Genomic DNA, 11,281 nt, shown 5'->3' with positions numbered 1-11,281 from the left:
CCTGCCTGACCACTCTGTCTGTCCCTGACCCTGAGCCCGCCTGCCTGACCACTCTGTCTGTCCCTGACCCTGAGCCCGCCTGCCTGACCACTCTGTCTGTCCCTGACCCTGAGCCCGCCTGCCTGACCACTCTGTCTGTCCCTGACCCTGACCCTGCCTGACCACTCTGTCTGTCCCTGACCCTGAGCCTGCCTGCCTGACCACTCTGTCTGTCCCTGACCCTGAGCCTGCCTGCCTGACCACTCTGTCTGTCCCTGACTCTGAGCCCGCCTGCCTGACCACTCTGTCTGTCCCTGACCCTGAGCCCGCCTGCCTAACCACTCTGTCTGTCCCTGACCCTGAGCTCGCCTGCCTGACCACTCTGTCTGTCCCTGACCCTGAGCCCGCCTGCCTGACCACTCTGTCTGTCCCTGACCCTGAGCCCGCCTGCCTGACCACTCTGTCTGTCCCTGACTCTGAGCCCGCCTGCCTGACCACTCTGTCTGTCCCTGACCCTGAGCCCGCCTGCCTAACCACTCTGTCTGTCCCTGACCCTGAGCCCGCCTGCCTGACCACTCTGTCTGTCCCTGACCCTGAGCCCGCCTGCCTGACCACTCTGTCTGTCCCTGACCCTGAGCCCGCCTGCCTGACCACTCTGTCTGTCCCTGACCCTGAGCCCGCCTGCCTGACCACTCTGTCTGTCCCTGACCCTGACCCTGCCTGACCACTCTGTCTGTCCCTGACCCTGAGCCCGCCTGCCTGACCACTCTGTCTGTCCCTGACTCTGAGCCCGCCTGCCTGACCACTCTGTCTGTCCCTGACTCTGAGCCCGCCTGCCTGACCACTGTCTGTCCCTGACCCTGAGCCCGCCTGCCTGACCACTCTGTATGTCCCTGACCCTGAGCCCGCCTGCCTGACCACTGTCTGTCCCTGACCCTGAGCCTGCCTGCCTGACCACTCTGTCTGTCCCTGTCCCTGAGCCTGCCTGCCTGACCACTCTGCCTGTCCTGAGCCTGACCCTGAGCCTACCTGACCACTCTGTCTGTCCCTGACCCTGCCTGACCACTCTGTCTGTCCCTGACCCTGACCTTGACCCTGAGCCCGCCTGCCTGACCACTCTCTCTGTCCCTGTCCCTGACCCTGAGCCTGCCTGACCACTCTGTCTGTCCCTGTCCCTGACCCTGAGCCTGACCCTGAGCCTGACCCTGAGCCTGACCCTGAGCCGGACCCTGAGCCTGCCTGACCACTCTGTCTGTCCCTGACCCTGAGCCTGCCTGACCACTCTGTCTGAGCCTGACCCTGAGCCTGACCCTGAGCCTGACCCTGAGCCTGACCCTGAGCCGGACCCTGAGCCTGCCTGACCACTCTGTCTGTCCCTGACCCTGAGCCTGCCTGACCACTCTGTCTGTCCCTGACCCTGACCCCGCCTGCCTGACCACTCTCTCTGTCCCTGTCCCTGACCCTGAGCCTGCCTGACCACTCTGTCTGTCCCTGTCCCTGTCCCTGACCCTGACCCTGACCCTGTCCCTGACCCTGAGCCTGCCTGACCACTCTGTCTGACCCTGACCCTGAGCCCGCCTGACCACTCTGCCTGACCCTGTCCCTGACCCTGTCCCTGTCCCTGACCCTGAGCCTGACTGACCACTCTGTCTCTCCCTGACCCTGACTCTGAGCCTGCCTGACCACTCTGTCTGACCCTGACCCTGAGCCCGCCTGACCACTCTGTCTGTCCCTGTCCCTGACCCTGAGCCTGACTGACCACTCTGTCTCTCCCTGACCCTGACCCTGAGCCTGCCTGACCACTCTGTCTGTCCCTGTCCCTGTCCCTGACCCTGACCCTGACCCTGTCCCTGACCCTGAGCCTGCCTGAAAACTCTGTCTGACCCTGACCCTGAGCCCGCCTGACCACTCTGCCTGACCCTGTCCCTGACCCTGTCCCTGTCCCTGACCCTGAGCCTGACTGACCACTCTGTCTCTCCCTGACCCTGACCCTGAGCCTGCCTGACCACTCTGTCTGTCCCTGTCCCTGACCCTGAGCCTGCCTGACCACTCTGTCTGTCCCTGACCCTGACCCTGACCCTGACCCTGACCCTGACCCTGTCCCTGACCCTGCCTGACCACTCTGTCTGACCCTGACCCTGAGCCCACCTGACCACTCTGCCTGACCCTGACCCTGTCCCTGTCCCTGACCCTGAGCCTGCCTGACCACTCTGTCTGACCCTGACCCTGAGCCTGCCTGACCACTCTGTCTGACCCTGTCCCTGTCCCCGTCCCTGACCCTGAGCCTGCCTGACCACTCTGTCTGACCCTGACCCTGACCCTGAGCCTGCCTGACCACTCTGTCTGACCCTGTCCCTGTCCCTGACCCTGACCCTGAGCCTGCCTGACCACTATGTCTGTCCCTGACCCTGACCCTGAGCCTGCCTGCCTGACCACTCTGTCTGTCCCTGACCCTGACCCTGAGCCTGCCTGCCTGACCACTCTGTCTGTCCCTGACCCTGACCCTGAGCCTGCCTGCCTGACCACTCTGTCTGTCCCTGACCCTGACCCTGAGCCTGCCTGCCTGACCACTCTGTCTGTCCCTGACCCTGACCCTGAGCCTGCCTGCCTGACCACTCTGTCTGTCCCTGACCCTGACCCTGAGCCTGCCTGCCGTCCTGTACCTTTCCCCCTACTACTCTGGTTATCGACCCCTGCATGCCTTGACCTGTCGTTGGCCTGTTGCTGAAATAAACATTGTTACTTCGACACAGTCTGCATCTGGGTCTTACCTTCAAACCTGATACTTACCTCTGAAGACGAGCCATTGTCCCTGTTGGCTGGTAAAGTAGTAAACTGTAGAAACAAGAAGACTCCATGTCGTGACCAGAAAAGTCATCAGGTAAAAGTCCAAATCAGCCCTTCACTGCTGAGCTGTTTCAGGTCATCTGATTTAGCTTTTCAATAGGAAACCCCTTCGAACTGAGCACAGTGTTTTCAATAGGAAACCCCTTCGAACTGAGCACAGTGTTTTCAATAGGAAACCCCTTCGAACTGAGCACAGTGTTATCAATAGGAAACCCCTTCTAACTGAGCACAGTGTTTTCAATAGGAAACCCCTTCGAACTGAGCACAGTGTTTTCAATAGGAAACCCCTTCTAACTGAGCACAGTGTTTTCAATAGGAAACCCCTTCGAACTGAGCACAGTGTTTTCAATAGGAAACCCCTTCTAACTGAGCACAGTGTTTTCAATAGGAAACCCCTTCGAACTGAGCACAGTGTTTTCAATAGGAAACCCCTTCTAACTGAGCACAGTGTTTTCAATAGGAAACCCCTTCGAACTGAGCACAGTGTTTTCAATAGGAAACCCCTTCTAACTGAGCACAGTGTTTTCAATAGGAAACCCCTTCGAACTGAGCACAGTGTTTTCAATAGGAAACCCCTTCTAACTGAGCACAGTGTTTTCAATAGGAAACCCCTTCGAACTGAGCACAGTGTTTTCAATAGGAAACCCCTTCTAACAGTGTTTTCAATAGGAAACCCCTTCGAACTGAGCACAGTGTTTTCAATAGGAAACCCCTTCGAACTGAACACAGTGTTTTCAATAGGAAACCCCTTCTAACAGTGTGTTCAATAGGAAACACCTTCTAACTGTGTTTTCAATAGGAAACCCCTTCGAACTGAGCACAGTGTTTTCCAATAGGAAACCCCTTCTAACTGAACACAGTGTTTTCAATAGGAAACCCCTTCGAACTGAACACAGTGTTTTCAATAGGAAACCCCTTCTAACAGTGTGTTCAATAGGAAACACCTTCTAACTGTGTTTTCAATAGGAAACCCCTTCTAACTGTGTTTTCAATAGGAAACCCCTTCTAACAGTGTTTTCAATAGGAAACACATTCTAACAGTGTTTTCAATAGGAAACCCCTTCTAACTGTGTTTTCAATAGGAAACCCCTTCTAACAGTGTTTTCAATAGGAAACACATTCTAACAGTGTTTTCAATAGGAAACCCCTTCTAACTGTGTTTTCAATAGGAAACCCCTTCTAACAGTGTTTTCAATAGGAAACCCCTTCTAACAGTGTTTTCAATAGGAAACCCCTTCTAACAGTGTTTTCAATAGGAAACCCCTTCTAACAGTGTTTTCAATAGGAAACCCCTTCTAACTGTGTTTTCAATAGGAAACCCCTTCTAACAGTGTTTTCAATAGGAAACCCCTTCTAACTGTGTTTTCAATAGGAAACCCCTTCTAACTGAGCACAGTGTTTTCAATAGGAAACCCCTTCTAACTGTGTTTTCAATAGGAAACCCCTTCTAACTGTGTTTTCAATAGGAAACCCCTTCGAACTGTGTTTCCAATAGGAAACCCCTTCTAACTGTGTTTTCAATAGGAAACACATTCTAACAGTGTGTTCAATAGGAAACCCCTTCGAACTGTGTTTTCAATAGGAAACCCCTTCGAACTGTGTTTTCAATAGGAAACCCCTTCTAACTGAGCACAGTGTTTTCAATAGGAAACCCCTTCTAACTGAGCACAGTGTGTTCAATAGGAAACCCCTTCGAACTGTGTTTTCAATAGGAAACCCCTTCTAACTGTGTTTTCAATAGGAAACCCCTTCTAACTGTGTTTCCAATAGGAAACCCCTTCTAACTGAACACAGTGTTTTCAATAGGAAACCCCTTCTAACTGAGCACAGTGTGTTCAACTGAGCACAGTGTTTCTGCAAACCCCTTCAGCCTGAACTGTGTTTTTCAGATACCAGGCAGGCCTCACCTCCAGCCCTGAAACTTCTAACTGAGCACAGTGTGGAAGAACCTCCTTCTGTCAGTCAACATAGACTCCCTGCAGGCCTGACCTCCAGCCCTGCTCTAACCAGCCTCCTCCTGGAGAGATACCCTCCTGCAGGCCTTACCTCCAGCCCTGCTCTAACCAGCCTCCTCCTGGAGAGCTGCCCTCCTGCAGGCCTTACCTCCAGCCCTGCTCTAACCAGCCCTGCAGGCCTGACCTCCAGCCCTGCTCTAACCAGCCCTGCAGGCCTGACCTCCAGCCCTGCTCTAACCAGCCCTGCAGGCCTGACCTCCAGCCCTGCTCTAACCAGCCCTGCAGGCCTGACCTCCAGCCCTGCTCTAACCAGCCTCCTCCTGGAGAGATACCCTCCTGCAGGCCTCACCTCCAGCCCTGCTCTAACCAGCCTCCTCCTGGAGAGCTGCCCTGCTCTAACCAGCCTCCTTCTGGAGAGATACCCTCCTGCAGGCCTGACCTCCAGCCCTGCTCTAACCAGCCTCCTCCTGGAGAGCTGCCCTGCTCTAACCAGCCTCCTCCTGGAGATGCTCCTCAGGCCTGACCTCCAGCCCTGCTCTAACCAGCCTCCTCCTGGAGAGCTGCCCTGCTCTAACCAGCCTCCTCCTGGAGAGATACCCTCCTGCAGGCCTGACCTCCAGCCCTGCTCTAACCAGCCTCCTCCTGGAGAGCTGCCCTGCTCTAACCAGCCTCCTCCTGGAGAGCTGCCCTCCTGCAGGCCTGACCTCCAGCCCTGCTCTAACCAGCCTCCTTCTGGAGAGATACCCTCCTGCAGGCCTGACCTCCAGCCCTGCTCTAACCAGCCTCCTCCTGGAGAGCTGCCCTGCTCTAACCAGCCTCCTCCTGGAGAGCTGCCCTGCTCTAACCAGCCTCCTCCTGGAGAGCTGCCCTGCTCTAACCAGCCTCCTCCTGGAGAGCTGCCCTCCTGTAGGCCTCACCTCCAGCCCTGCTCTAACCAGCCTCCTCCTGGAGAGCTGCCCTGCTCTAACCAGCCTCCTCCTGGAGAGATACCCTCCTGCAGGCCTGACCTCCAGCCCTGCTCTAACCAGCCTCCTCCTGGAGAGCTGCCCTCCTGCAGGCCTGACCTCCAGCCCTGCTCTAACCAGCCTCCTCCTGGAGAGCTGCCCTGCTCTAACCAGCCTCCTCCTGGAGAGCTGCCCTGCTCTAACCAGCCTCCTCCTGGAGGCCTCCTGACCTGACCAGCCCTGCTCTAACCAGCCTCCTCCTGAGAGCTGCCCTCCTAACCAGCCCTCCTGGAGAGCTGCCCTGCTCTAACCAGCCTCCTCCTGGAGAGCTGCCCTGCTCTAACCAGCCTCCTCCTGGAGAGCTGCCCTCCTGCAGGCCTGACCTCCAGCCCTGCTCTAACCAGCCTCCTCCTGGAGAGCTGCCCTGCTCTAACCAGCCTCCTCCTGGAGAGCTGCCCTCCTGCAGGCCTGACCTCCAGCCCTGCTCTAACCAGCCTCCTCCTGGAGCCCCTGCTCTAACCAGCCTCCTCCTGGAGAGCTGCCCTGCTCTAACCAGCCTCCTCCTGGAGAGCTGCCCTCCTAACCAGCCTCCTCCTGGAGGCCTGACCTGACCAGCCCTGCTCTAACCAGCCCTCCTCCTGGAGAGCTGCCCTGCTCTAACCAGCCTCCTCCTGGAGAGCTTCTACCCTCCTGCAGGCCTGCCCTGCTCTAACCAGCCTCCTCCTGGAGCTGCCCTGCTCTAACCAGCCTCCTCCTGGAGAGCCCCTCCTGCAGGCCTGACCTCCAGCCCTGCTCTAACCAGCCCTCCTCCTGGAGAGCTGCCCTGCTCTAACCAGCCTCCTCCTGGAGAGCTGCCCTCCTGCAGGCCTGACCTCCAGCCCTGCTCTAACCAGCCCTCCTCCTGGAGAGCTGCCCTGCTCTAACCAGCCTCCTCCTGGAGAGCTGCCCTCCTGCAGGCCTGACCTCCAGCCCTGCTCTAACCAGCCTCCTCCTGGAGAGATACCCTCCTGCAGGCCTGACCTCCAGCCCTGCTCTAACCAGCCCTCCTCCTGGAGAGCTGCCCTGCCTGAACCAGCCTCTCCTGGAGAGCTGCCCTCCTGCAGGCCTTACCTCCAGCCCTGCTCTAACCAGCCCTCCTCCTGAGAGATACAGTAACCAGCCTCTCTGCAGGCCTCACCTTCCAGCCCTGTGAACAGTCTCCTGGAGTCAACCTGTGATTGAGTTCAGTAACCAGCAGCCCTGCTGACAGCCTAGGCCTGACCTCCAACCTGTGATTGAGTTCAGTAACCAGCGCTGTGACAGTCTACCTAGTCAACCTGTGATTGAGTTCAGTAACCAGCGCTGTGACAGTCTACCTAGTCAACCTGTGATTGAGTTCAGTAACCAGCGCTGTGACAGTCTACCTAGTCAACCTGTGATTGAGTTCAGTAACCACCGCTGTGACAGTCTACCTAGTCAACCTGTGATTGAGTTCAGTAACCAGCGCTGTGACAGTCTACCTAGTCAACCTGTGATTGAGTTCAGTAACCAGCGCTGTGACAGTCTACCTAGTCAACCTGTGATTGAGTTCAGTAACCAGCGCTGTGACAGTCTACCTAGTCAACCTGTGATTGAGTTCAGTAACCACCGCTGTGACAGTCTACCTAGTCAACCTGTGATTGAGTTCAGTAACCAGCGCTGTGACAGTCTACCTAGTCAACCTGTGATTGAGTTCAGTAACCACCGCTGTGACAGTCTACCTAGTCAACCTGTGATTGAGTTCAGTAACCAGCGCTGTGACAGTCTACCTAGTCAACCTGTGATTGAGTTCAGTAACCAGCGCTGTGACAGTCTACCTAGTCAACCTGTGATTGAGTTCAGTAACCAGCGCTGTGACAGTCTACCTAGTCAACCTGTGATTGAGTTCAGTAACCAGCGCTGTGACAGTCTACCTAGTCAACCTGTGATTGAGTTCAGTAACCACCGCTGTGACAGTCTACCTAGTCAACCTGTGATTGAGTTCAGTAACCAGCGCTGTGACAGTCTACCTAGTCAACCTGTGATTGAGTTCAGTAACCAGCGCTGTGACAGTCTACCTAGTCAACCTGTGATTGAGTTCAGTAACCACCGCTGTGACAGTCTACCTAGTCAACCTGTGATTGAGTTCAGTAACCAGTCGCCTGTGATTGAGTTCAGTCCACGCTGTGACCTAGTCAACCTGTGATTGAGTTCAGTAACCAGCGCTGTGACAGTCTACCTAGTCAACCTGTGATTGAGTTCAGTAACCAGCGCTGTGACAGTCTACCTAGTCAACCTGTGATTGAGTTCAGTAACCAGCGCTGTGACAGTCTACCTAGTCAACCTGTGATTGAGTTCAGTAACCAGCGCTGTGACAGTCTACCTAGTCAACCTGTGATTGAGTTCAGTAACCAGCGCTGTGACAGTCTACCTAGTCAACCTGTGATTGAGTTCAGTAACCAGCGCTGTGACAGTCTACCTAGTCAACCTGTGATTGAGTTCAGTAACCACCGCTGTGACAGTCTACCTAGTCAACCTGTGATTGAGTTCAGTAACCACCGCTGTGACAGTCTACCTAGTCAACCTGTGATTGAGTTCAGTAACCACCGCTGTGACAGTCTACCTAGTCAACCTGTGATTGAGTTCAGTAACCACCGCTGTGACAGTCTACCTAGTCAACCTGTGATTGAGTTCAGTAACCAGCGCTGTGACAGTCTACCTAGTCAACCTGTGATTGAGTTCAGTAACCAGCGCTGTGACAGTCTACCTAGTCAACCTGTGATTGAACCAGTTCCTAGTAACCATTGAGTTCAGTGACAGTCTACCTAGTCAACCTGTGATTGAGTTCAGTAACCAGCGCTGTGACAGTCTACCTAGTCAACCTGTGATTGAGTTCAGTAACCAGCGCTGTGACAGTCTACCTAGTCAACCTGTGATTGAGTTCAGTAACCACCGCTGTGACAGTCTACCTAGTCAACCTGTGATTGAGTTCAGTAACCAGCGCTGTGACAGTCTACCTAGTCAACCTGTGATTGAGTTCAGTAACCACCGCTGTGACAGTCTACCTAGTCAACCTGTGATTCAATTCTAGTGATTTCAGATATGTGTCATTAAGTGTCGTCTTACTGTAATGATGAAATGGGTGACATGAGATGTAGAGAGACCCACTCAGACGTTCTGGAACGTTTGGTTGGTATCCACCCTGCAGGCGAATGAGAGGCCTGCAATTAATCCACAAGAAGAAGAAGAAACAACTATTTCTGTATGAATAATTACAAAGTCATTACAGGGAAAATAGCTAGAATTTGAGATAGCATGAACTTTCATTGTAAGGAAACAAATAAATAATTTTGAAATTGGGGTGTACTACCCCTTTAAGAACACACCATATCTGACCTTTTAGGTCCTAAAATACATTTCAACCACATTGTTGCCATGGCCTTTCTCCAAGAGCACATCTGAACCGTCAGTCTAACATACTGTAGATACATAGATCCTTTTAAAGCTAACTTTACAGAAGGGAGGGATGGGGTAACGGGGGGGAAGGGGGAGGTTAAATGGTGAGGAAGGGGGAGAAAGGGAGGAAGTAAGGGGTGAGGAAGGGGGAGGAAGGGAGGAGGTAAGGGGTGAGGAAGGGAGGAGGTAAGGGGTGAGGAAGTGTTGAGGAAGGGAAGAAGTGAGGAAGGGGGAGGGAGGGGTAAGGGGTGAGGAAGGGGGAGGAAGGGAGGGAGGCGGTAAGGGGTGAGGAAGGGGGAGGGAGGGGGTAAGGGGTGAGGAAGGGGGAGGAAGGGAGGGAGGCGGTAAGGGGAGGAATGGGGGAGGAAGGGAGGGGTTAAGGGGTGAGGAAGGGTGTGCCGAGGAGGAATGATGGGTGTATTTGTCATCATTTTCGTAGCTATTTCCTGCAGTCAATGGCCAAAGCACTCCAAGTGGCCTCATGGGTGAAATAATTAATAAATATATTATTTTTTACTGACAAATCCGGTGTTTCTATGTCAAACAGTTTTGTTATAAAGTGTAATATTGTAATACATTTAAACTCTATATCTGACATACAGGTGTCTTTAAAAAAAAGTCCATAACCATGTGTGTGAGGTGTAAACTTTTGTTTCAAAGTAGATTTGTTTAAGACAACCAAGAATGACTCTGTGTGACCCTGATTTAGCCCACTGCAGTGAAAGGTTACTGTAAGTAGAGCCGTAATTATAAGCCCAGTCTCCACGGATCAAAACCCAACACCACAACTGGTACTGCCAGTCCAACTAGCCTCCAGACATCCTTCTAGAACATTGCTGGAACAGTCCAGACCTCACGTCAGAGTCTACTGTATAGAACTCTGGAACAGATCAGACCTCAGGTCAGAGTCTACTGTATAGAACTCTGGAACAGTCCAGACCTCACGTCAGAGTCTACTGTTTAGAACTCTGGAACAGTCCAGACCTCACGTCAGAGTCTACTGTATAGAACTCTGGAACAGATCAGACCTCAGGTCAGAGTCTACTGTATAGAACTCTGGAACAGTCCAGACCTCACGTCAGAGTCTACTGTTTAGAACTCTGGAACAGTCCAGACCTCACGTCAGAGTCTACTGTATAGAACTCTGGAACAGTCCAGACCTCACGTCAGAGTCTACTGTATAGAACTCTGGAACAGTCCAGACTACTGTATAGAACTCTGGAACAGACCAGACCTCAGAGTCTACTGTATAGAACTCTGAACAGACCAGACCTCAGGTCAGAGTCTCTACTGTATAGAACTCTGGAAAAGTCCAGACCTCACGTCAGAGTCTACTGTATAGAACTCTGGAAAAGTCCAGACCTCAGGTCAGAGTCTACTGACCTCATAGAACTCTGGAACAGATCAGACCTCAGAGTCTACTGTATAGAACTCTGGAACAGTCCAGACCTCAGTCAGAGTCAGGTCAGAGTCTGTATAGAACTCTGGAACAGATCATAGAACTCTGGAACAGTCCAGACCTCAGGTCAGAGTCTACTGTATAGAACTCTGGAACAGATCAGACCTCAGGTCAGAGTCTACTGTTTAGAACACTGGAACAGTCAGACCTCAGGTCAGAGTCTACTGTATAGAACTCTGGAACAGTCCAGACCTCCAGTCAGAGTCTACTGTATAGAACTCTGGAACAGATCAGACCTCAGGTCAGAGTCTACTGTATAGAACTCTGGAACAGTCCAGACCTCACGTCAGAGTCTACTGTTTAGAACTCTGGAACAGTCCAGACCTCACGTCAGAGTCTACTGTATAGAACTCTGGAACAGTCCAGACCTCACGTCAGAGTCTACTGTATAGAACTCTGGAACAGTCCAGACCTCACGTCAGAGTCTACTGTATAGAACTCTGGAACAGACCAGACCTCAGGTCAGAGTCTACTGTATAGAACTCTGGAACAGTCCAGACCTCACGTCAGAGTCTACTGTATAGAACTCTGGAAAAGTCCAGACCTCCAGTCAGAGTCTACAGTATAGAACTCTGGAACAGTCCAGACCCCACGTCAGAGTCTACTGTATAGAACTCTGGAACAGTCCAGACCTCACGTCAGAG

Source organism: Oncorhynchus gorbuscha, unplaced genomic scaffold (genome assembly GCF_021184085.1).
Source record: "Oncorhynchus gorbuscha isolate QuinsamMale2020 ecotype Even-year unplaced genomic scaffold, OgorEven_v1.0 Un_scaffold_1842, whole genome shotgun sequence".
Taxonomy (NCBI): domain Eukaryota; kingdom Metazoa; phylum Chordata; class Actinopteri; order Salmoniformes; family Salmonidae; genus Oncorhynchus; species Oncorhynchus gorbuscha.
This window is presented reverse-complemented; position numbering follows the sequence as displayed.